Source organism: Erpetoichthys calabaricus, chromosome 5 (assembly GCF_900747795.2).
Source record: "Erpetoichthys calabaricus chromosome 5, fErpCal1.3, whole genome shotgun sequence".
In the NCBI taxonomy this organism is placed as follows: Eukaryota; Metazoa; Chordata; class Cladistia; order Polypteriformes; family Polypteridae; genus Erpetoichthys; species Erpetoichthys calabaricus.
The window spans coordinates 8783917-8811685 of NC_041398.2; the positions used below are offsets into that span (position 1 = coordinate 8783917).

The 27769-nt window shown below is 42.7% G+C and overlaps 1 protein-coding gene and 1 long non-coding RNA gene across 3 annotated transcripts in view; one reads left to right on the plus strand and one right to left on the minus strand.

Moving 5' to 3' along the window:
- Positions 1-27769, plus strand: part of LOC127527872 (uncharacterized) — a 330327-nt gene that overhangs the window by 301485 nt on the left and 1073 nt on the right. The gene's annotated exons all lie outside the window — the stretch shown is intronic.
- The window catches only part of LOC114641543 (E3 ubiquitin/ISG15 ligase TRIM25-like), a 329583-nt gene that overhangs the window by 240771 nt on the left and 61043 nt on the right, over positions 1-27769 (minus strand). The gene's annotated exons all lie outside the window — the stretch shown is intronic.

Consider the following 27769-nt stretch of genomic DNA (forward strand, 5'->3'; position numbering starts at 1 on the left):
GAATCGTAAAGACGAGTGCCTCATAAACATCACATCATTAGATTTTTAATTAATAAAGCCTCACTTTTAAACGTTGCCTCTTTCATTATACGTCATTGCTCCACTTAAACGAATGCCTTGTTGTCTCGAACAAGTAATGCTGTGTGATATCCAGAACTGTCAAACAAATGGACACTCGGAGCAGAGAGAAATCAGAAACGTGACGGTGGATTTTCTGTCTCTTTGGCTGCTGTACCTCTCCACTGACACAACACCCGATCGAGTATTAAATCACCACAGAGCGCCACGTTAGAATAAAAATCAATTCGTTTAGTGATTGTTATTACGATAAAATGGGGTGCAGAATCTCAACACAGCGGAGCAAACTAACAAACACCGCACTGCATGTTTTAAATAGTGAGCACCCCAGTTTACTTTGGGGTGGGGGTTATTTATTTATTTATTTATTAGCTCATGCATTGGACACAAAGGAATGGCTGGCCGCCTGTTTATGTACAGCACCCTCGTGCACATACACTGCGAAGTGTGAACATTTTAATTAATAGAGAATGTCGGCAATCCTCCGAATACCGGTCCCAAATTATTTAACAACTCTTTTCCTATCGAGTGGACAATACTACACTGAAAGCCGCGACAAAACATTTATTGCAAGACAATAAGATGTATTTCCAATATTTTGTATTAATTCCAGCACAACAGCTGCAACGTCTCTTGGTGGTAACGGTTCAACACGGAGCAACTAAATGTTGTAGTTATCGCTGAGCAAATGCATATAATTGCCGAAAAGATTGCGTTTGTGGCAGTTGCGCCACTGAAAGGTCGACAAGTAACTGGCGAACAGTCAACGGCTTGTACCGCTTTGGTAGCTGGTTATAACTAACCTTAAAAGAATTATTATTATTATTATTATTATTGCTCCCGCTCCTAAATATTGTCCACTCGATAGGAAAACAGTTGTTAAATAATTTGGGACCGGTATTCGGAGGATTGCCGAGAATGTCATATTAACTATCCCTCACTCAGCACGCCACTTAACCGTAAACTTCCCCTGTGGACTGACAGTTAAATTTTTCCACCAATCAGCGTTTTCCTTTTGCTTTGCCAAGGTGCCCACCCTTTCCATACACTTTGACTTGTTGTCACCCTTCTGATTGTGAGCGCGTCACCTCGTTTGATTCTGTGAGTAATCTTTTTAATTGTGCGGGTCACACCTTTAAATTTTTTGTCACTAATGAAGCAGCACCAAATTAAATGCATGTCTGTTAATAGTAATAGCAGGTCACCCGCACTTGATCGTTATTATTATGTTATTAAGGCTTAGTATTTAATTGTTACGACTTAGTGTTTATTACGTCTTAGCACCTCACATTTACGACTTACTACGTCATTATTGCGCCTCAGTTTGTGATAAATACAGTATGACGGTTCACTCCCCTCTAGTGGACATTTCCAGAACTGCAGGCCTCTTTAGTGTTTCGAACTCCAAGTTCCTCCCTTCGGCGCCCATTGGTGCAGAGATGCACACTTGGTGTCGATTGAAGCAAGTCTGAATATCAGCTGCTGCCCTTCGAGAAATGACTGAAGTAGCCGTCTCTTCTTATTGCTAATCCACATCTGAGCAGAACTACAGCAGCTTTGACTCCTCATATAATATCAGCAGTGTGTACAGAATGCAAGCAGACATCACTTGAATATTATGCAGGGAAAAGAAAAAAAAGTTTAACAAGCGTACCTGATAAAGTTTAATGTCAGGATTTATTAGCAGCGGCACATCCCCTGATATAGAATGTGTGAGGTCAGACTGGAGTCACAGGGACCACTCTCCTTGTCACAGCAGACTATCATATGTCACATGGACACACACGGGGACAAACACACAGACTGAGGAGCAACGCTCATCGGCCTCAATAATTAGCTTAATTGCTGTGAACTTAAGAATGAAATATTCATGTGGCATCACCATATTTTTTGATGCACTCTCCATTTTTTTAAATCATATATCTTTTTTTTTTTTTTAACTTTTCGCTTAGATGTGCTACACATCTAAGATGGTTTGAATTCTAAGTAATGAATGTACATCTCAGTGTTAATGTTTGCAGTGCACCATATTTTGGAATGTGTTTAGAAATGCATGGGATAATAAAATGCATTGCAATTGTCATTCCAACAGACGGTGTATCACAAATGTACAATGCATTACTACAAATGTTTGTGATGCACCATTAGTTGGAGTGACAAATGCAATGCATGTGTCTCTGTTATATGCCATATGGTACGGGAATCGTAAAAGAAGTGTTAATGTTTGTAATGTGCCATCTGTTGGAATGACAAATGCAATGCTTATTTCTCTCTTATATGCCATTCTATTTGCAGAGCTGAAGTACAACAAGCTGCCACAGGTCAGTTGTGTGCCAGCAGGGAGGTTTACAGGCTGTTATGGTGCCCAGTAATCACACTCACACTAACACACATTCTGTCATAAAACTGCTGGCCGATATCAGTGGTGACGTCTGGTGCTGCAGCTCTGTAACTGGATGATGTTGATTAGCATGAGAGTCATAAAAGCAGAGCTAATGTTTGTGAGGCGCCACCTGTTGGAAAGACAGAAACAAAGTGACTGGACAGATACACAGACAGACACAGAGTCACTTGTCCTTTTATTAAAGAGGATTAACCATAAACAAGAAGTCCTAATATCATCAGAACATACAAAACCTGAGATATGATCAGAGGAATTTACAAATCAAAAGTTACAAAATGAAAAGATCTGAGAAATAACGGTTGTCCTTATGTTTTTCTTTTCTTTTATTTATATAAATGCAGGTGAGGGGACGCTGGCGCACGCATGTTGTTGCCGCTACTCCCTGTTAACAACACTTTTCGCAAAATTCACCTTATTTCTATACTTTCTTACGCTTGTTTTATTTCTTTTATTGTACATTTAGTTCGTGGATATAGCTGCATGGATTTTGCTTAATATTTACAGATTTTATGGACTCCACTTTACTGGGAACAGCTGAGTCTGTGGATCACGGGACGAGACCTACGAACATTTCTTTGTACCTGGCGATCTAACACCTCAGGATGATCTGTCTCTGTGATTATATTCGCTATGCTGATCTGCTCCCGTTTCATCTTACAGTACTCTACGACCGGAAACTGATCTGATGTTCATACTAACCTGGCTTATGGCTTATGGCTCCGGGGCGATCACACCTGAAATTACCAAGCATTACTGTTTATGGCTGTGTATTGGAATATCCAAATCCTGCTTCCTCCTCCTGCTGCTTGCTATCGCCGCTCACCTACGCTACCACACCCGCCTGTCCTACCGGCTGCGTTGTGCTGTGCTGCTTCTACACTGCTATCAGATAAGTATTGCCCAGTATCATGCTAAAATACTCTCATGACAAACTCCTTCTTATTAAACAGTTTGTCCAGAGCAAATGGTCTGACTGGAACATCCTAAAAGACGCCGGTATTTTGCAGCGCCAGAAATATATACATCGCGGGTCAGGTCGCTGCCACCGCTGGGCTGTGAATGAAAAGACCACCGGCAGCATTTGCTCAGGAATATACCGTCCTTCTCACAGCCCTGGAAATATAAGTGTCAGTGTGTCGAATTTGCATTATGTGAAAATAAACTCTGGCCACGGCTCTGTGCAAAAAGAAGCCTCATCAACTAATATTGCGTTGTTTAATTCGAGATCTCTTAATGGCAAAGCATTGGTGCTGTCAGAACTCATCACTGACACCAAACTTGATATTCTGTGTCTAACGGAGACTTGGCAAAAACCAAATGAACTTGTGTCTCTCATGGAGGCGACTCCAATTGGTTTCACTTTCCACACAGAGCCTATCAGAGCGGACTTAAACATTAAACGAATCCCAATTGACCGTCCATTGTCTTTTGAGTGCCTGGCTCTTAAACTAATAACGGAATCAGGTCCTGTCTCACTCATTGTTCTTTATCGTCCCCCAAAATACAATGCATCCTTCTTATCCGATCTGATTGAACTTTTGACCCACCTAAGCTCTCACTCTCAGAGAATTATCCTTCTTGGTGATTTCAACATCCATATTGACATTACTACATCTAAACTGAGAAATGAATTCCTATCCTTACTGGACTGCTTTGACTTGACACAACACGTTGATTTTCCAACCCACTCTGGCGGCCATATATTGGACCTGATCTGCACTTCTGGACTATCTGTTATCAACATTCACAGCACTGATTTGAGACTCTCTGACCATAAAGCAGTATTTTTCAATGTCTCACTGCCTTTCCATCATCTTACCTGTAAACAACAAATCTCTTACAGAAACCTTAAAATTATCTGTCCCTCTATCCTTTCTGGATCCATTTCTGATCTTTTACTGTCTTCACCTATTCCATCAACACTAGATAGTTTTGTTCACCACTATAACACAGCCCTTCACTCAGCATTAGATAAAACAGATCCTTTAAAACATAAGGAGGTTTCCTTTAAGCGTTCAGCTCCTTGGTATAACTCAGAATTGCGATCTATGAAAGCAGCTGGACAACGCCTTGAGAGAATGTCACGTCAGACTGGCCTCACCGTGCACATCCAGGCTTTCTCTGACCACCAAAGAGCTTACAGAGAAGCACTAACTTCTGCCAAGAACACCCATTATGGCAGAATAATAGAAAGTGGCCATGATAACCCAAGGGTTTTGTTCTCTGTAGTTAATAAACTACTCGAACCCGCATCTGGCCCAACTACCTCTTCTACTGAAGTCTGTGAGGAATTCCTCCACTTTTTCCGTAACAAAATTAAAGATCTCAATAATTCAACTAACATAAATATATCATCTGTTTATATCTCTCCCTGTTTTCCCACTCCATCCAGCTCCTTCTCTAAGTTCTCACCAGTCACATCTGCGTTTGTTAATAACCTGCTTTGTAAGATGAGGCCGACTACTTGTGTACTGGACCCCATCCCCACCACACTACTTAAATCCTGCCTTCATGCCATAATCCCGACTGTTACAACAATAATAAACTCATCCCTTGACACTGGCTCTGTGCCACTCACTTTTAAAATCGCTTCTGTAACCCCAACGTTAAAAAAGTCTGGCCTTGATGCTGACAATCTTAACAATTTCCGGCCTATTTCCCACTTACCTTTCCTGTCAAAAGTTCTTGAGCGTGTTGTAGCTTCCCAACTCACCAACTACCTAACCTCTAATAATTTGATGGACACTTTCAGTCTGTTTCAGGGCGCAGCACAGCTGTGAAACTGCTCTGCTACGGGTAACCAATGATTTGCTTATGGCAGCAGACTCTGGACAAACCAGCATATTAATTCTGTTAGACCTCAGTGCAGCATTTGACACTCCAGTCAGACATGACATCCTACTGTCCAGAATGGAGAACATGCTGGGTATCTCTGGCACTGCCCTCCAGTGGTTCAAGTCCTATATGACTGATAGGCAAGAGTTTGTTAGTCTTGGCAACAGCAGATCCAGCTCAGCGCCAGTCACACAAGGAGTCCCTCAGGGCTCTGTCCTCGGTCCTCTTCTCTTCTGTATTTATATGCTTCCCCTTGGCCATATTATCTGTAGCTATGGACTGGGTTATCATTTTTATGCAGATGATACTCAACTCTACTTCAGTGTTAAAAGTGGAACTTCATCAGAGCTTTCTCAGCTCACAACCTGCCTCAGTGAAATTAAAACCTGGATGGAGCAGAACTCTTTAAAATTAAATTGCAATAAAACTGAACTCCTGCAAATTGGAACTAAAATGCAACTTAATAAAATGAGCTCCTTCACAGTCCATCTTGGCAGTGATCTCATCAGACCTGCCTCTACTGTAAAAAATCTTGGTGTCATTTTTGATTCCTCCCTCTCTTATTCTGCCCACATAAATCACATTAAGAAACTTTCTTACTTTCACCTGCGTAACATATCCCGTGTTCGCTCCTTCCTCTCCTTCTCTAATGCTGAGAAACTTGTCCATGCTTTTATCACATCCCGCATCGATTATTGTAATTCCCTACTGGCAGGTGCCCCTTCTAATCTTATATCACAGCTCCAGCTTATTCAAAACTCATCTGCAAGAGTCCTTACTCGAACCAGCAGCAGCGAGCACATCACACCCATCCTGCTCCGTCTTCACTGGCTCCCTGTGTCCTACAGAATCGAATATAAAATCCTACTAATAACCTACAAAGCTTTAAATAACCTCGCACCAAACTACATCAGTGACCTTCTCCATCACTATGTGCCTGCCCGCCCACTAAGGTCCTCTGATTATGACAATCTTGTTGTACCCCCCACTAATCTGCACTCCATGGGTGACAGCAGGGCCTTCAGCTGTATAGCGCCCAGACTCTGGAATCCATCCATCCATCCATTTTCCAACCCACTGAATCCGAACACAGGGCCACGGGGGTCTGCTGGAGCCAATCCCAGCCAACACAGGGCACAAGGCAGGGAACCAATCCCGGGCAGGGTGCCAACCCACCGCAGGACACACACAAACACACCCACACACCAAGCACACACTAGGGCCAATTTAGAATTGCCAATCCACCTAACCTGCATGTCTTTGGACTGTGGGAGGAAACCGGAGCGCCCGGAGGAAACAGACTCTGGAATGACCTACCAAAATTAATCAGGTCAGCTGACTCCATGAATTCTTTCTAAAAAACAACTCAAAACTCATCTGTTCAATTTGGCTTTTAGCTCGACTTGACTTTATTACCCTTCTCTCAGTTTACTTCTCTGTCAAGATGCTCATGTAATCTGTATGTGTGTGTGTGAGACCATCAATTATGGTGTCTGTTTTTTTTTCAGAATTCACTGTCTTAATCTTCTTTATTAATTTATCTGGTTTGTACAATGCTATATACTGTATACGCTGCCGTTCATTATTATATTCTGTAAGTGCCTTGAGCATGGGAAAGGCGCTACATAAATAAAATGTATTATTATTATTATTATTATTATTATTTTGATCTTTTTAAATTAATAAGAAAATCAAATTTTACAAACTGTGAAGCAATAACAGGCCATTTATCTCTATGAATGTAACATCCATCCATCCATTTTCCAACCCGCTGAATCCGAACACAGGGGTCTGCTGGAGCCAGTCCCAGCCAACACAGGGTACAAGGCAGGAATCAATCCCAGGCAGGGTGCCAACCCACCGCAGGACACACACAAACACACTCACACACTAGGGACACATTAGAATCGCCAATCCACCTAACCTGCATGTCTTTGGACTGTGGGAGGAAACCGGAGCGCCCGGAGGAAACCCACGCAGACACGGGGACAATATGCAAACTCCACGCAGGGAGGACCCAGGAAGCGAACCCGGGCCTCCTAACTGCGAGGCAGCAGCGCTACCACTGCGCCACCGTGCCGCCCATGAATGTAACACCTAATCATAATTAACAAAAGATTAATTTAAGTTAAACTTTCTTTTACATAATTAATTCTTACAAAACCAAACTGTCCTTCAAGGTCATGTCACTATTCCGAATATTTTTTAAGATCTCACCAAACACTACACATCCTAACTTCTCATGTGTTTAATATAGAGAGTGGCCACAAGAGGGAGCAGTTTGGCTCCAGAAGAATCAGCTGATGTCACAGCTCTGAAAGTCACGGGAATGTCACTAAGGTGCAAGTCACATGACCAGCGTCTGAGTTGACAGCACATGATGAGGGCCACAGGAGCTGACGTGGAGTCAATTATCAGTGACTGACGATGTGTCCAGTGTGCTCATTGACTTTTAAATGACATTGTGCCCTGAATGTGCTCACCTGCTCACCTGCCCACACTGCTGACTGACATTTCCATTTCATTAATCCTGAGCTCTAAAAGCCCCCAAGGTCAGCAGGAGACGACCTCAACCAACACAAACATCCAGACGACAAGACAACATGGCTGTCAGCCTGTAGAGTTTGAATGACTGTCGGTGTGCAGCTGTGACGAGGACCTGAGTGACCAGACAGACCAGTGGCTTTATGAGGTGACACAGTGGGAACTGAAGCAATGGCCGAGGTGACAGGAGAGAGAAGAGGGCAGAAGGGCTCAGGTCAGCAGTGAAGAGCTCATTGGGTGACAACCTGTCTGATGAGCAAGTGCTTAAAGAATCAGACGTGAGTCACACATCGAGATACGGATTTGATCAACGAGGAATACAGTCTGTTATCACAGGACAGCCATCAGTGTGTGACAAGTCAAAGAGGAGAAAATCAGAGGGAGGAACAAAGCTCACCAACACACAAGTGACACACTCATCTGACTCACTCTGTCTCAGGTCATTCATCTCACCCTTTATTGCCCTGGCACTCTTCTCTATCATCCTCACCCCTCACTCTTTCCTCACCTTCTCCTCTTTGTGACAATGCCGGTCCGCTACAGTCTGCTGAACTGACACCATTGATAGTTATGACTGAGATGAGCTGACAAATGAGGACAATTCACTGATGAAGCCAGAGGTTGGTGGAAAAAGTGCTCAAGAGCTTTTATTAAAAGTAAAGTCAAAACACAAGTAAAACCAATAAAAGTGTCAATAGTGCAGTGTTGAGAAAACAAAGTACATCTATAAATCCATAAATTCCAGTGAAAAGTGGGAATAAAAAATAATCAATAAATAAAACCATTAGAATCCAAGGTTAAAATGCAGTCTAACTTGTTCCGATCTCAGTCCACCACCTTCTCTTTCTCCCCGGCTCACCCATTGCTCAAGTAGCCAGCGGAGACTCAGCAGCCACGAGCTCCATTTGGCCGACCTGCATCTTGGCTGCCTCCAGGCATCACAGCCAGACAGTCTGAGGTTGGCCCTCCTCCCTTCTTCCTTCGCTCTCATGTAGTTGCACCTCGGACGCCTAGGGAGGGCTCCCGCCTTACTCGCCACACTCCACCTGGATGTTCAGTGTAGTGAACTAGCCCCTAGAGTGCCACAGCTAACGCTCCTTCACGAATCCCCAACTCGTGCTGTCACCTACTTCCAGGTGGTCAGATCCTCCTGCTAAGACTGCCTTTCAGGTCTTTAAATCTCTTTCGATCGTCTTTTCTTTGATTTTCTCTCGATCTCTCTTGATTCCCCCACTTTCATTGTGCCGACCCATATATACACCCACATCTCCATGGGCGCAGTGCCTTAATCACACACCACAGGAAGCCAATGAAGCAATTGAGAACGATCGCACCCACACGTACAGGTGCAACTTGCTCCAACTACCTCATTAACTCCCCGCAGTCGTGCAATCGCGCCCACGGAGAGCGACACGGCTCTATGGATTTAAAACTGGCCCTTTTTTTGAAGCTGCGCACCCTCTATACCACACTCTTCCTTTAAACCCCTCAGGTTCCATTAAGATGACATATTTAGATCTTCCAGTGGACACTTACTGGTGAGGCCTGTAATGCATGGTGAGGTCTGGCTCCTTCAGGGGTTCTGATGGAATTGTAAATTAATCCTGTGCGTCAGTGGAAAGATAAATGTGTACTGTGGGGAACAGACAGGGAGACATGTTGGTTTCACCACACACGTTTATTATACACTATATACATTGTCCAAGTGAACAACCCAGTGCCACAGCACCAATCACCCCTTAAGTCCTTGGCCACACAACACAATGCCTTCAGTCTCTCAGGTCCGCCTATACTCCTCTCCACTCCTCTCCTCTGAGCTCCGTCCTACTTCCACCCGACTCTTGCCAATGACTGGAGGGAGGCGGCCCCTTTTATACACCCCGGATGGACTTCAGGTGCATCCTGAGGAGCTTCTGTAGCCACACCCTTGTGTGGCGGAAGCTCTGGCGGTGTATCCGGAAGTCCTCCGGGTGTCCCCAATCCTCTTCCCCCCAGCACTTCCAGGTGTGGTGGAAGTGCTGAGGTCCAGGGCTCCCAAGGCATCGGGGCGCCCCCTGGCGGTGACCATGGGCCCCTACAGGGTTGACCTTCCAAGCTAAGTACCTGTGGCCCCCAAAGCAACCAGGGCGGGCGCCCCCTCATGTTCTGGAGGAAGCACAAGCCCTCCTCTGGTCCTCCTGGGCATCCCGGCCGGGCATGAACCCCAGCCGGGTACCACACAGTATAATCTGTAAAGCAGAGAGGCAGCTGAGAGCCCCTTAAAAGAACCATTCTAGCATCTCCTGACTCTGCCCTTGGCTTTTGCCCTGGAGTTAACACCCATACCTTCCCTCCTACTTCTCCTTCACACTGACTAGAAGAGGTGTGACTTTTACTGGGTGGAGTTCACATACAGTATGGCCTGTCCTTCAGCTATGTTTATGTCTTGACTGCGTTGGCAAATGCCATTCATTTAAGCAGATATCTAAAGTCCCTGTTGGTCACACATCTGTTACAAGCAGCCCAGACCCTTCATAGACCCCGTGATCATCAAAGGTGACTGTGTGCAGATGGTGCAGACCTATAAATATCTGGGAGTGCAGCTGGATGATAGATTAGACTGGACTGCCAATTCTGATGCGCTGTGCAAGAAAGGACAGAGCCGGTTATACTTCCTTAGAAGGCTGGCGTCCTTCAACATCTGCAATAAGATGCTGCAGATGTTCTATCAGACAGTTGTGGCGAGTGCCCTCTTCTACGCGGTGGTGTGCTGGGGAGGCAGCATTAAGAGGAAAGACGCCTCACGCCTGGACAAACTGGTGTGGAAGGCAAGCTCTATTGTTGGCATGGAGCTGGACAGTTTAACTTCTGTGGCAGAGCGAAGGGCGCTCAACAGGCTCCTATCAATTATGGAGAATCCACTGCATCCACTAAATAGTATCATCTCCAGACAGAAGAGCAGCTTCAGTGACAGACTGCTGTCACCGTCCTGCTCCACTGACAGACTGAGGAGATCGTTCCTCCCCCAAACTATGCAACTATTATTTATTGTATCATTATGCTGCTGCTGGAGAATGTGAATTTCCCATTGTGATTAATAAAGTATCTATCTATCTATCTATCTATCTATCTATCTATCTATCTATCTATCTATCTATCTATCTATCTATCTATCTATCTATCTATCTATCTATCTATCTATCTATCTATCTATCTATCTATCTATCTATCATTTCAGTATTTATTCTGACCTCAATTCTTTTGGCCACTGACCTGTCATCCCCATTTCTGATGAGTTTGCCTTAATCTAAAGTGACTTGGGTGCCCTAACCACTAAACTCATTGTTTGCCAGGTGGGGGACACACACAGGTGACAATCCTCCTGCATTTTGATGTCTCAGAAATGGTGTGGACCCAGTCGACAGACGATCACCGAGGTTAAATAAGGCTTGTTTTAAAACTTTAGTCCAGCCTTTAAGATGATTGTACCTAGTTAGTGTTTTAAATGGTCATCCATTCTCTCAGTAAGTCCAGCTGCTTGGGGATGATAAGGGATATGCAAAGTCCACTGAATTCCGTCTCCTTGAGCCCACTTTTGTACGTCTCTCCCAGCAAAGTGGCTTCCTTGATCTCTTTAAATTTCTTCTGGCACTTTATATGCTTGGATCAAATGACTCAGTCCATTCAGTGTGGCTCTTTGGTCGGCTAAGCTTGTAAGAGTCCAGAGTAAGTATCCACTGCAGTAAGGCACACTGTTGTTTGTTTTCCTCGTGGCGGTGGCCCAATGTAATCCACCTGCCAGATCTGTCCTGGTCCACTTCCTCTCCTAAGTGTGCCAGTTGTCTTCTTCTGCAGGGGCCATTGTTTCACGTCTGTACATGTGGTACAATTGGTCACTATTTGTGTGATAATGTCTTTAGTGACTGGTAGACATTGCTGAAGATACCATTGATATATCTTTTCTGCTCCCACATGTCCTGATGTTTCATGAGCCCACTTTGCTAATGATATTATTTAAAGTTTGATTACATTTACCTCAGCATGGTGGTACAGTTCATCACCCTCTGCACAGGTCTCTTCCAGTTTGATTTTGAGAACAGCAGCTATTATATCAGCTTGTTGGTTATAAATCCTCTTGAGGGATACTACTGGGCATGCACATCTACATGGCCAATAAGGGTCTCCCCTCATGTGCCCACTGTCTGAAGCTGCTCCCACAATTCTTTGCCACCCCATAATTATCTCCCATGAATAATCCAAGCAGCCCTACTCCACATTGTTATCCAAACTGTTAGTCCTTGAAAAACTGCCAACAATGGGGAAGTGTTGATGTTCTGTCAAGGCCATTGCTACAGCAATAAGTTCGGCCCATTGGCTTGATTTCCCTGAAGGATGGTCTCAGTGTGGGGCTGATAAGCTGCTGCTCTCCAAAGTCTTTTTCCTCTTCCACAATCGCTGACCCAACTGTGAACCAGCTGTTCTCCTGCTGCCCCTGTGTCAATTGGTCACATGCTGGTGCTTCTTTAAGTAGCGACACCCCCATAGGCAGAACAGGTGGTATAATAATAATAATAATTCATTACATTTATATAGCTGGACCCTCATATATCAGAGCTCCCACCACAGCCCCTTGTAATGAACTGCTGTTTTCCCTTCAAAGTGTGCTCTGACTAGAGACTGATTTTAGGTAGCGCCTGCTCTCGCTCCCAGGCCTTTGTCTCTAACCCACCCAGTAATAGACAAGTTAGTGTGTAACTTTACCGGAGCAGGACCTGTCTGTCTGTGTGTGTGTCAAAAGGGCCCAGTGCGCTGTAAGGAGCTGCGTTTCAAGGGGTCTGTCAACTCCAAAGGCCCATGGGAACTCTTTAACTGCCAGGCTTTTGCCACAAACTCCACATAGCAATATCGTTCTGCTCTGTGGCCTCAAGTTCAAAAGGCAAATTAGGTTTTAAAGGTCCCAGCCCTTGGTGTTGGACTGAGGCTTCTTTAGTTGCCTTAAGAGCAGCTTGTTGTTTTTCTGTCCATTCAAACGGCGCCATTTTCTTTACAACATCATGCATTGGTCTTAAAATCAGTCCCAAATATGGCATAAAAGCTCTCCAGAAACCCTATAGTCCCACAAATGATTGAGTTTCATTTTTATTAGTTGATGCTCGTAACTTATACAAAGAGTCAATGACTTTTTGGAGTACTCGTTTCTCTGGTCCAACCCACATCATGCCCAAAAACTAGACTTCTCGTGCAGGTCCTTGGACTTTGTCCTTATTTACAGCCCACCCTCAGTGTACAATTTATCGCGTCTGGCTCAGTTTTGTTTTTTTCACCCCAGACATCATCTTCACTATCAGAGTTACAGTATAAACAGCTCCATCCCATGTTTCTGGATTCCAATCACCTTGCATTATGGCTCATACTTTTATAGATGAAGCGAGGTGTTTTAACTCTTGGCTTTGTCTTTTAGCCTGCACTAAGCGTACTGCTAAAGCAATGCATTTATTCTCCCACTCGTCTGCACAGGACGTGACATTTTCCATGCACTCTTGAGCGATACTTTGTTTCTCTTGCAAGTTTTCTATTTCCTGATTTAGTTCCCCACATTCTGTAACCATACTTTGGACTTTTAAGTCCAGCTCGCATAATGCAGTTAACAGAAGCCACCCCAATTCACTGGCAGCTATCTGTTCCTTCTTGTTCCAGCGCTCTAACCCAAATTCCAAGACCACCTCTTTCACTTTGATGGGATTATGTCCCCTTCCAGTTCAGGCCAGGCTATCGAAGCAGTATAAGTATTAAATAACTCGGCCACAGGAATCAATGACTGTGCACATGACCATCATGGTATCCTCAGTACCTGACCTAGACCCTCTGTGCTGACACTATCAGAATCTTATTTTTTTAAATATACGATACATTATAAATATTATGCGGTTAGTAAGTTAGTAATTTAGCCCCTATCCTGCCGATTATGCCAGTTGTGTCTAGCATTGGGCGCTATCTCCCTGGGAATGAGTTCTTTCGTAATGTTACTTATACTGAAACTATACTGCTCAAAAAAATGAAAGTTACACTTTATAATCCGAGTATCGCATCAAGTCAATGAAACATCTGGGCTATTGATCTGCTCAGTGAAGTAGCAGAAGGGCTTGTTCATCAGTTTCAGCTGCTTTGGTGCACTAGAGGGGCAGCAATAAGAGAGACAACACCCAAAACAGGAATGAATGGTTTAACAGGTGGAGGGAGGCCACTGACATTTTTCAATCCTCATCTGCTTTGTCACTCGTTTTGCATTTGGCTACGGTCAGTGTCACTACTGGTAGCATGAGGCCATACCTGGACCCTACAGAGTTTGGTGGCACAGGTAGTCTAACTTCTCCAGGATGGCAGGCACACCAATATGCACCATTTCAAGAAGGTTTGCTGTGTCTCCCAGCACAGTCTCAAGGGCATAGAGGAGATTCCAGGAGACCAACAGGCAGTTCCTCTAGGAGAGCTGGACAGGGCCCCTAGTAGAAGGTCCCTAACCCATCAGCAGGACCCACCAGTATCTGCTCCTTTGGGCAAGGAGGAACAGGATGAGCACTGCCAGAGCCTACAAAATGACCTCCAGCAGGCAGGCAGGCCACTGGTGTGAATGTCTCTGACCAAACAATCAGAAACAGACTTCACAAGGGTGGTCTGAGGGCCCAACGTCCTCTAGTGGGCACCACGAAGCTCGATTGGCATTTGCCATAGAATACCAGAATTAGCAGGTCCACCACTGGCGGGTGCCCTGTGCTTTTCACAAATGAGAGCAGGCTCACCCTGAGCACATGTGACAGACGTGAAAGGGTCTGTAGAACTTGTTATAGAACGTTATGCTGCCTGTAACATCATTCAGCATGACCGGTTTGGTGGTGGATCAGTGATGGTCTGGAGAGGCATATACATGGAGGGACATACAGACCTCTACATGTTAGACAACGGCACCTTGACTGCCATTAGGTATCAGGATGAAATCCTTGGACCCATTGTCAGACCCTATGCTGGTTCCTCCTGGTGCACAGCAATGACTGGCCTCATGTGGCGAGAGGATGAAGGAATTGATCCCACTGACTGGCCTCCTCCCACACTCTGCTCGCCTGACCTCAATCCAATAGAACAGGCATGCATATATGCACATGGGGGCCATACAAAATACTGAGTATTATTTGGAGTTGCTGCAATAAAATTTCAGCCAAATGGACTCGCCTGCCTGCTGCTGCATCATTTATTCCTTTCGTTCCTCACACATCACCATATCAGTCCATAGCAGTACAGATAGCCAGCAGGATTTTTTTCCTATAGAGATCTGATGTGTTTTCAAAGTGTTCCTTTAATTTTTTTGAGCAGTTTATATAGATATAATATAAAAAGGTGATACCCCTCCCTTAGTGATACAGCGGTAAGAAATCACATAGGAGAAATAACTTAGCTTTGTTTAATGTCGGCTTACACCGCATAACAGACGATGGAGGCAATGGCAGAACCCAGTCCAGGAGTCGGGGTCCGAGGTGTAGAGTCCGTCAACATCGTCAGTGAACCCCTGTGCTTAATCTGGCTCTGTGTCAGCTGTGCATGTGAACAGAAAGAAGCAGATTTATAAGACAGATTTGTGAAAAGAGTACACTTATACTTACTGCGGTACACTTTGTTAGCATCTGGTTTATTTTTTGCAACTCTTCTGGATAAAATGTCCCTTGGATTTCATCATCTGTATAATCTTTTAGTTCATTTACAGGTTTGTGTTATTTGAAGGAGCCCACAATAATAAATATTCACTCTGTAAATGTCTGCTCATAGCCTTTGTGAATACATCTTTTAATTTTTATTCTCTGACATGACCACCGATTTTCAAAGTGCACAGAGCGGGTTTTCTTTGGTCAGACGCACCACAGATGCTCAGAGCATTTTCTGGAGTAACATCTGCAGGTCTTGTTTTAAGTGTGCTATGAAAACTGTGAGTGTAACTCTGCGGAAAGTCTGACAGGACGTCTATACAGTATATCTAAAAGGATTTGCATATGTAAAATATTTCCACATTTTGGACTTTAAGGTCCTATTGAATCATTTGACTATACATACTGTTACACAAAGTTAAATATTGTTCTGTTTTAGTAGTTTTTACACCAGTGTGTTATGAAATTCTCTGCCTTTGTGTGTCTGTAGTTTCTTAGGAAATCCACCTCATCTAAAAATCAAACTAAAACCCCAAGATACTTCTTTCCCTGTCTTGGCCTTTTACTTACAAAGCCCAAGAATACTTTGAGAGCACATCGGTACATGTGAGGATAAATTTATATCTATCTTTGAATTTTGAGTAATAGGACATCTCTGCCAAATCTGCTGGCCACTGGTCATCGACGGTTGAAACAATTGTTCTGTTTCTCCTGAACCTTGGCCCTACTAGTTTGTGCCCACTGTAGTTATGTCGTCCACTCATCCATCCCAACACATCTTTTCACTTGACATTTTGTACACAACCTCCACACTGTGGTCACCTAGGACTAGGATGTCTGCTCTGCTCCATAGATAACTTAAATTGCATCCTCACAGGCTCAAAGTTGTCCTCAGCTTCCAAAGCTGGCCGGCTCTTTTGAGACTACGAATAAGATGGCCGCTTGTCTCCGACTTCAGCCAAGATGGGTGCCCAGTTCCATTCATTCCATGGAATGTTGTTCCATTCAGACAACATCCAAAGTGCCCGCTGTCTATCAAACCACACACAGCAGGTACAGACGAGAGGCTTGGACTTCAGCTAAATAGGTTAAGGGAAATGTACGGTGGAGCGGGACTTACACCAGTCAAATTACTGATCATTATTAAAACTGTTTAATACTACTCAGATAGATAGATAGATAGATAGATAGATAGATAGATAGATAGATAGATAGATAGATAGATAGATAGATAGATAGATAGATAGATAGATAGATAGATAGATAGATATCTGTATAAAGGTACAAATTTGGTTAAAAATTAAATAAATTGTATAGCCTCATAAATACAACACAAATTAAGCATGTATTCTTCCACACATGTAATGGATAAAAATTTGCCTAATAAAAACTAGAATAAAAGAGCACTACATAAGCAATTGAAGCAATGTGAGTGATAAACAATAAACTTTAACGATTAACGTTTGATTAATTAAAACATGACGAAAAACAAAACAAATACAAAAAAAAAAAGTTTCAAAGAAAGGACCAATAATGGCGGTGGTCTCACCAAGGTGGCCAGAGTTCAGATCTCAAGTCCTCCCTGCCCAGAGCCTGCATGTTCCCTCCATGTCCATGTGGGTTTCCTCCCGGTGCTCCGTCTTCCTGCCACACTCCATTGGCTGTTGTCAGTGGGCTCAACCTGCGATGGGTTGGCGTCCTGTCCAGGGATTGTTCCTGCCTCGCCCCTGACTCTTGTTAGGACTGTGCTCTACCATGACAACAACAACAACATTTATTTATATAGCACATTTTCATATAAATAATGTAGCTCAAAGTGCTTTACATGATGAAGAAAAAAAGTGTTAATTCTGTATTAATGATATGTCCCACATGATTAGTTTGCTAATTGGAAATCTCCAGCTATAACGTCCACGTTTTTGAGTGAATAGTAAGAAGGTAACGGTGTCTCTTAACATTACTGTTCTCGTGATTTATGTCTGAAACACGGCAATGCGAATATGCTTTTATTACTTTCAGTAAAATGTGACACTTGAGGAAAACAACATTTATTAAACAGCCTTTTTAAACAGTAACGTTTTGACAAGGTGCTTAGAAATTGGTTACGTTAATTTAAAATGATTAGATAGCATAAGTCTGTGACTAAAACACATTTCTGCTTACAGAGGCCGTCGCTTCATCGTTGCAGTTTTACAATAAGCGGGGCAGTTCATCCTTTCAGTGGGCGTGTCGTGAAAGACACCGTGGGCGTGGTGTTGAGGGCATTCCGTCACTGACGTGGTAGCTACTGTATCTATCGCGTGCGGCAGTTCCTCTCTGTTTGCTCTTATGAGACCCTCGTGCTCAGACTTCTTCACGGCCATAAGATCAAGAAAAGGTGCGAAAGGTGAGACAAAGTCGAACGTGGGGATCGCGAACGGGAAGAAATGCCAGCAGTGAGGAAGATCGCGACATGTTGAGCGGCTTTAAATTTGAGGAGGTGCCTGAGGCCGCGTGGTTCGCTTTTCAGTATCGAGGACTGAGCGCTACGTGGAGGAGGCGGTACCGCAAATCGCACCTTCACGAGTTTATTGTGGATGACGGGGGTCGCGCACTTTTTAGCTGATGCTACGTTAATTTATTTTCCGGTGACTGCCCCGTGAAATGTAATGCTACATCTGAATTTGCGGAGGTGCGTTAAATTGGGATTAGTGATGGGATGCTCGATTACTGACTTTTCTTCACCTTTGCCAGGCCGCTTCGCGGCTTGTTTCAAATGCGCTCGTCACGTGATTTCGATGCGCGCTATGGTCATGACGTCATTGATATCCGCGCCATTTACTCTTAGACATGTTGTTAGACGCCGCGTTCACTGTGTTGCTCAGTCGACACGATACGTCAGCTCATCCGCCATATTGCGAGTGGCAAAAGTGCCATTTTTAAACTAATACAGGTAGACGTGGAAACCGGGTTTTCTGATGAAAAAAACAATTACGTTTAAAACAGTATCGTTTACATACAACAGATTTTTGCGAATCATTTCAATGCAATTATTTTATATCAATTTATACGCTAATAATGCCAATTATTAAATAATAATAATTTATTTTTATTATTAAATAATTCCTCCCATATAAGTAACATTTCTTGGACTACCTTCTTCCATCTCCGAAACATTTCTAGGCTTTGTCCTTTTCTTACGCAGCACAGTACTGAAGTATTGGTTAATGCCAGAGTCACCTCACGTATACAGTAGGTTACTGTAATGCTATTCTATCTGACATCCCACAAAAACTTATCCATCGCTTACAATTTCTTCAAAATTCTGCTGCCAGGATAATAGCCTGCTCTTCTAAATCCACTGAACATATTACACCTATTCTCTCTCAACTTCACTGTTCACTACTGAATACAATACAAAATATCACTCTTAACATTTAAAGCTCCCCCCTACCTCACTGATGTCCTACAGATTTACACTCCTCTCGCTCACTCAGATCCTGTAATTTGAGAGTATTCAGTCTGGCAATATGTTCCAGCCTTAGTTTGTGGAAGACAGACACAACTAAAGACATGAGCATAAAATAATGGTTGTCAATTTCAAACTGTGTTTCCTCGATGTGCTCCTTGAGAAAAAAGCACATCATCTGAACCAATCTCAGCCCAAACAAACTGACTGATCAAAGATACACTGACAGCTTGTCCTAATGTTGACTGTCAGATAACACGCTCAGCTACTTTGACCACCATGACTGGACCCTCAGAAGGAATCATCAAACCTCCTTTGTTTTTTAATGTGAGCAATACACTAATAATTGCCATTATTAGTGTATAAATGGATATAAATAATTGCATTGAAATGATTCACCAACATCTGTTATATGTAAACAATACTGTTTTAAATGTTATTGTTTTTTCATCAGAAAACCCGTTTTCCACGTCTACCTATATTAGTTTAAATGGCACTTTTGCCACTCGCAATATGGCGGATGCGCTGACGTATCGTGTCGACTGGGCAACACAGTGAATGCGGCATCTATCTATATATGTCTATGATCCGCGCAGTCAGCTGCCGATTTGGTCAGCCCGTGTGCAGCAATATCTTCTTCTTTCGGCTGCTCCCGTTAGTGGTCACCACAGCGGATCATCTTCTTCCATATTTTTCTGTCCTCTGCATCTTTCTCTGTCACACCCATCACCTGCATGTCCTCTCTCACCACATCCATAAACCTTCTCTTAGGCCAGGGGTGCCCACACTTTTTCGGCTTGCGAGCTACTTTTAAAATGACTAGGTCGAAATGATCTACCTACATTAAAAATTATTATATACAGTGATCCCTCGCTATATCGCGCTTCGCCTTTCGCGGCTTCACTCCATCTCGGATTTTATATGTAAGCATATTTAAATATATATCGCAGATTTTTTGCTGGTTCACGGATTTCTGCGGACAATGGGTCTTTTAATTTCTGGTACATGCTTCCTCAGTTGGTTTGCCCAGTTGATTTCATACAAGGGACGCTATTGGCAGATGGCTGAGAAGGTACCCAACTTACTTTTCTCTGTCTCTCTTGCTCTGACTTTCTCTGATCCTGACGTAGGGGGTGTGAGCAGAGGGGCTGTTCGCACACCTAGACGATACGGACGCTCGTCTAAAAATGCTGAAAGATTATCTTCACGTTGCTATCTTTTGTGCAGCTGTTTCCTGAAATGACATGCTGAACGGTGCTTCGCATACTTGAAAGCTCGAAGGGCATGTATTGATTTTTGACTGAAAAACAAACTCTGTCTCTCTCTCTCTCTCTCTCTCTCTCCCTGCTCCTGACAGAGGGGGTGTGAGCTGCTGCCTTCAACAGCTTTGTGCCGCGGTGCTTCGCATACTTAAAAGTCAAACAGCCCTATTGATTTGTTTGCTAGAGATTGTTTTCTCTTTCTATGTGACATTCTGTGCACCTGATGCGCACTCCTTTGAAGAGGAAGATATGTTTGCATTCTTTTAATTGTGAGACAGAACTGTCATCTCTGTCTTGTCATGGAGCACAGTTTAAACTTTTGAAAAAGAGACAAATGTTTGTTTGCAGTGTTTGAATAACGTTCCTGTCTCTCTACAACCTCCTGTGTTTCTGCGCAAATCTGTGACCCAAGCATGACAATATAAAAATAACCATATAAACATATGGTTTCTACTTCGCGGATTTTCTTATTTCGCGGGTGGCTCTGGAACACAACCCCTGCGATGGAGGAGGGATTACTGTATATATAAAATATATATACCGAGATATACTTTATACATAAAATATACTGTATGTTGTTGTACCTTGCATAACTGAATAACCTTTATGGCACAATAACAATTCAATACATTTATGGTCACTACTGTATTTGGATTTATTAATAAGCTTCATGTGGGAAAAGGCTGGCTCCCATAAATAAGTAGACCTGAATAATGCAGTCAAGGAGGTAGCTCTTGGAAGGACTTCTTATGCTTAATGATCGAGTGACTCACCTGGATTGATGCTTCGGTGTGTCTGCCTTTGCTTTTGAATTCAGCCGAGTGAAAAATGACGGCTGTCCAATTAACTGCAATCTTAGTTCCCTCTCCTATCTCTTTCTCAGATCGCTTTTCAGAAGGAAGTCAGTTTCGTAGTTTTTATGAACAGTTCGACACTGCCTTTCCACATTTCCTTCTTTGGAATAGCAATGATAGATTGACAGATCAGACAAACGTACTTCGATAGTGACATTGTGAGAAAAAAAAAAGTCCTCTTCCAATTCCACATCCAGCCCATACCCTCCCCAAAACAATAAAAAATTTTTTTCTAAATCCCTTCTTTAGTCAATATAAATTAGAAGGCTAACTAGATCACAGCCAGAGTTATGCAGTAGCTCACACGTTTGATAGTGTGTGCGGGATGACCAGTGTGTCAGAAGAAAAGAGATCTCAGACTGGCCGCCCTGTATGTCAATCAAGTGGCAAATGCCATAGGGAGGATATATGATAGACTAACGTTTAAAATTGTTTTATTTTAATGCAACGCGATCTACCTGCACTACCTTTCTGATCTACCGGTCAATCATGGTCAACATCTTCAACAGCTCTGTCTTAGGCCTTCCTCTTTTCCTCTTCACCTGGCAGCTCTATCTTTAGCATCCTTCTCCCAATATACCCAGTGTCTCTCCTCTGCACATGTCCAAACTAACGCAATCTCGCCTCTCTGACTGTCTCCCAACCGTCCCGCCTGAGCTGACCCTCTAATGTCCTCATTTCTAATCCATTCCATCCTCATCACAGTGCAAATCTTAGCATCTTTAACTCTTCTACCTCCAGCTCTGTCTCCTGCTTTCTGGTCAGTGCCACCGTCTCCAACCCATATAACATAGCTGGTCTCACTACCATCCTGTAGACCTTCCCTTTCACACTTGCTGATACCCGTCTGTCACAAATCACTCCTGACACTCTTCTCCACCCATTCCACCCTGCCTGCACTCCCTTTATCACCTCTCTTCCACAATCCCATTACTCTGTTCTGTTGATCCCATGTATTTAAATTCATCCAGTTTCGCCAGCTCTACTCCCTGGAACCTCACCATTCCACTGACCTCCCTCTCATTTACACACATGTATTCTGTCTTGTTCCTACTGACCTTCATTCCTCTCCTCTCTACAGCATATCTCCACCTCTACAGGGTCTCCTCAACCTGCTACTTACTATCGCTTTCTGTATAATTCCTGTGAGTGTCTGATTGTGTCTATCATGTAGTCCATTACCCCAGGGACTGTATGCACCGGTGGTCTTTGTTTCAATGTTAAAATTCTCTGCCATCTCTCTGATTCCCCACCATTATCACTAAGTAGTTTCTGACGAGCTCCATGTACTCTTATCTGAGAAGGAATGAATGAATTGTTTCACAATTTCTGATGGTCTCTTTGCCTTTACAACACTTCCTACGCTGAAACATGTGAATGTATCAATGATGTGAAGTCCCCGTACTCCTGTTTGACGTTCATGTCAGTCTATTGCCAACAAAGCCCTAAAAATGATGACTTTAATAGACCTGCCATTGCTGTGTCCAAACATGATGGTGCCGTGTAGATAAAGTGTTGTCATATCTACATGGTGGGACTGAAATGTATGCAAATCCCCTTTAATGAAGGTCTGCTGTGCACTTTGATCACATCTGAATTGTTTGATTTGTAGTTTTAAACTGTGAGCCTGTGGTGGAAATCAAGAAAAATGTGTTTTTGAACCAAACCTCATGGAGGGCACTATGAGCCTGAAGTGTGCTCATTATTTTTATTGACTTTATGAAGTTAATTCTACCACTTTTATTTTCACAGGGCTTTCCCATTTCACATGGCCATACACTGAGATGTCTAATGGTCTCCAGCTCAGGGCTATTCATGTGAGAAGTGAATCTGAGAGGAGAAGGGCAGACACTTAAAGAGAGAGAAGAGTTTCCCACAGAGCATGGCCTCTGCCAAAGAAGATGGCGTGGATGAAAGAATGGTGAACATTAAAGAAGAGGACTGTGAGCAGCTCACACCAGAGGATGTGTGTGTGAAGCTGGAGGATCACGAAGAAAGAATTTCAGTTTTTAAAGAGGAGGAGGAGTGCAAGGGGGTGACTGCTGCCATTAAACCTGAGGATTTGAATGATTTCTCAGTTGGTCTTGAACTTCAAAGGCATGAAACTGAGGATATTTTCAAGCAAGATGCCTGTGAAGAATCTCCATCCAGTTTACAGCCCTGGTCCACAAATACGGGACGACTGGCAACGCAGGAGAATTCTGCAGAGCTGAAATCAGAGTTATCAGAGTCTGAGGAGAAAATCACCGAGGGAAATGCGAGAGAAGGAGAAGAGTCACCTGGGAGTGTTGGAATAAGTGAGTAATGTGATTAAATATTAAAGAAAGAGAGTGTTTAAAAATTCTAATGGTGGATGCTTTGATGTTTTTAGAAGATTGAAATGAGAGTGGAAAACACAGTTAATTGAACTTGGAAAAATACCACCTGCTTGGGCCCATGATAACCAACAATAGGTTACCTAATAAATGATAAATTAGAAAAACTTGGGTGAATAATGAAAAATCAAAAGTGTTGAGCGCATGATTTGAACATCATGAAGCTTTCACTGAAGCTGTGATGTATGTTAGGCCAACAGCGCATTACGTTCAATTAAAATATCAAAACTCATATTTTGTTAAAGACGTGTATATTTCTTAAATTGTGTGACAGTTAAGGCAGAAATGTCCACAAAAAGAAAGAAATAAGAATAAAATCTTCAGCCCTGTACACTCAATAAGAGTGAATTTGCTCAAGCCAGTGCACGCCTGATATGTTCCTCATCTTTCTAATGGTAATCTCGTGCACTTTGATGTTAACAGTGACAAGAGCTACCATTATGAGCTATGATGACATTCAGGGGGTCTCAGTGTCTTCTTGCAGCACCTTGTGTTCTGCTCGCACCCTGAACTTGCTGGGGCAGCATGGCCTGGACAAGTTGGCAGTGGTGTGAAATCTTCACTTGGAGATAATCTTGGGCCCGTCCATCTCCCACAGTCACATCAGGTCAATTTAGAGTCACCACTCCACTTCACCTGCATGTTTTTGGGGATGGGTTGACCCCAGGACACCTGAACAATTAAGCAGCTGTGCTAAACATTGTGCCCCCCTAACACAAGCGGATATATTTGTATTTTTATTTTTAGGCCAAATTATGTTCTAGAGGATGTAAATATAATCACATACATTACAGTTAAAACCCAAATTCAGACACATTATTGGGAAGGGTGGCTCTGATTAGTGTCTTTAGAGCTGATATTGATTACCTATTCCATTTCATTAGGATCTGCTGATATCAATACTAATAATACTGTTTTTCTTTTTTTTTTTAAATAAGAAATGTAATTTTAGCCATGCATAACTTCATATTCCATAACAAAGTGCTACAGCATACAGCATACACAAAGAACATTTACCCATAATGCACACATAATGGAAAAAAAACAAGCTGAACAAAACTAAAGTCATGTCTTAATCATACTCCACATTTCTAATCAAATAAAATGTTCAGTTAGATATTTGTAGCCGTCGACTCCAACAAGAAGAAAACGAGACCGTCTTGGTGAACGCTTCAGGTTCTTATCTAAGAATATAAGCATCTCTGCATATTCTGAGTTCAGTCTGGTCCTCCTGTCATCCACGACGTGTGCTGCCGTACTGAACAGACCCTCGCTGTCCCCACTCGTATAAGGAGGGCACAGGTAGGACGACAACTTTTATTGGTCCTCCAGAAAGCCAGTGGCCCAGCATCTCTTGTGGTATAAGGTTCACAGATATAAAGATTAACCTCTGATGCTGCTCACTCTAATATCGTTTTTATCTTTATTGATAATTTCTTCATGCATTCTGCAGTCCTGCTGGTGGGGAGTTTCTTTGTACCTCTTGACTGTCGTCTGTCGCTCTGAGTGCGTCTGTGTGGTTGAGACACTGGCACTAAGCAGTTTGTGTGTTTGAGATTTGCAATCATATGTGAAATATGTGTCCTTGTACCATTGTTTAATTTGCAGAAAAAATCATTATGATAATAATATCTGTTACAGAATTAGTAACTGTATAGTGACTATTCACACAATGCTTATTATGCATAATTAGTAATTTATTTAGGTCTAACAACTAAAAAGAGAGCTGATTACAATTTCTAACTAATCGATGTCCACTTGATAACGATTTATATTTATGTATCAGCTCGGTAAAACTCTGTATCCCTGTCCTCCCATCTACCTACACATTCGCTGAAAGGCTAATCAAATGGATTTTAGTCAAAACATCTAATGCCTGGTTAATTAATTATACAAATAAATCGGTCAACAAACACTTACTGGTAGATGGAATCGTGGATCTAAATGATCTAAAAGGTTAAATCTTCCAGAACTGAAAGTGGCTGGTTGTCTAGGCTTATGAATTCCACTGTTTTTCCTGTCAGAGTAAGTCTTTGGTGTTCTTGCTGTCAGTATTATAAGGTTGAGTTTTCTAAGTGCTGCCATTATTGGAGGCTGAGTGAGAGTAGGTGACTGAGCTAGACTAAACTGTTAGACTGGCGAGGACATGCTTCTGTACTTTGGTAATATTGGAACTTTGTCTTGCATGCTTTTTATTATTTAAGATCAAATGTTAAGATCAGCTAATTTGCTGATTATCAGTCAAGTCATTTGGAGAGAAAATTGGCTGATTTTGATTTGTGATCGATTGGTCAGATTAGGCCTGTCTTTCACATATGAGAGAAAGATGTAGAAGTTGAACAGACAGCACCAGCACATGTAAAGAGCACACATGGAGTGGTCAGATCATAAATGACACCTCAGTGTGAAGAATGAACTCCAAGCAGTGTGCTACCACTTTACTTGTACTGTTTCATTTATTTTTAAAGGAGGTTCATGGATAGGAATTTGGACATTAAACCCTGAAGTTGCAGGTTCAAATTCAGCTATTGACACCATGTGACCACGAGCAAGTCACTTGACCTGCCTGTGCTCCACTTGGAAGAACAAGAGAAATGTAACCAATTTTGTCTCAAATGTTGTAAGTCGCCTTGGATAAAGGTGGTAGGATAAAAAAAAAAACTTAAAATCTTTGTGTTATTTTAGATTTACAGAAAATTGGCAGCTTCTCTCCACCTTCATTTGGTCATCCCTCTCCTCAATACAAAGAGAAAAGTACGAAGAAATCAGCAAGAGGATCAGAGAACCAGACAGCAGCCTTTTTGCAGTGCAGTTCTTTCCCTGCTACTGGAGCAACACATAGAGAAGCCATCAAAACTGATCGACAACAAGTGGAGAAAGAAATCCATATTCATAATGGAAAAAAAAATTTAGAATGTGGCAAACAATTCACACAGAAAAGTGATCTTAATAAGCATATGAAGATTCACACAGGAGAAAAACTTCATTGCTGTCCAGAATGTGGCAAGTCGTTCTCAATGAGAAATAGTCTTCAGAGGCACAGAATAATCCACACAGGAGAAAAACCTCATTGTTGTCCAGAATGTGGTAAATCGTTCTCATGGAGAAGCAGTCTTCAGATACACAGAAGAATTCACACAGGAGAAAAACCTCACTGCTGTTCAGAATGTGGTAAATCCTTCTCAAGGAGAAGCCACCTTCAGAGGCACAGAAGACTCCACACAGGAGAAAAACCTCATTGTTGTTCAGAATGTGGTAAGTCGTTCTCATTTATAAGCTATCTTCAGAACCACAGAAGAATCCACACTGGAGAAAAACCTCATTGCTGTTCAGAATGTGGTAAGTCGTTCTCATGTTTAAGCAGTCTTCAGAGGCACAGATTAATCCACACAGGAGAAAAACCTCACTGTTGTTCAGAATGTGGTAAATTGTTCTCATGGAGAAGCCAACTTCAGATACACAGAAGAATCCACACAGGAGAAAAACCTCATTGTTGTCCAGAATGTGATAAGTCGTTCTCATGGAGAAGCCAACTTCAGAGGCACAGAAGAATCCACACAGGAGAAAAACCTCTTTGCTGACCAGAATGTGCCGAACAATTTTCTGACAAATGCAATTTTCAAAGGTATACATAAATTGATACTGGAGCAAAGCCACATTGCTGTTCTCAATGTGGAAAAAGGTTTTAAACATTAGCTCTTTTCAAGTAAACACAAAATCTCAGACTAAAGTGAAAATGCAGTGTGTATGTTCTGAATGTGGCAAATGTTATACAAGCCAGAAAGGTCTTTATGCACATGCCAAAATCCATACTGAAGAAAATCTCATTGCTGTTCTGAATGTGAGAAACGATTCTTATATATAAACACACTTCAGTGCAACATCATAACTCATACTGGAGATAAACCTTAAAGTTGTACTGAATATGGAATGTGATTCTCATATAACAGTTCTCTTCACAAACCTAAAATAATTCATTCTGACTGTGGCAAGCTTTTCTCAGACAGCACGACTCCTAAAGATTCACTCTGGAGATAAACCATATTGCTGGCCAGAGTGTGGCAAACGATTCTCACATCCAAGCACACTTCGGTGCTACAGAAGGATCCACACTGGAGAGAAGCAGTACACCTGTTCTGAATGTTGTAACGAGTACCCTTCCCAAAAATGTTTTCAGAGATACACACAAAGTCACATTGGAGTAAAGCCTGTCCCAGAAATGACAAATGATCTTTCCATTGGATCCTCAACCAAAAAAAATGATGAAAAATCTTCTGAATGAGGCAAAGGACTCCA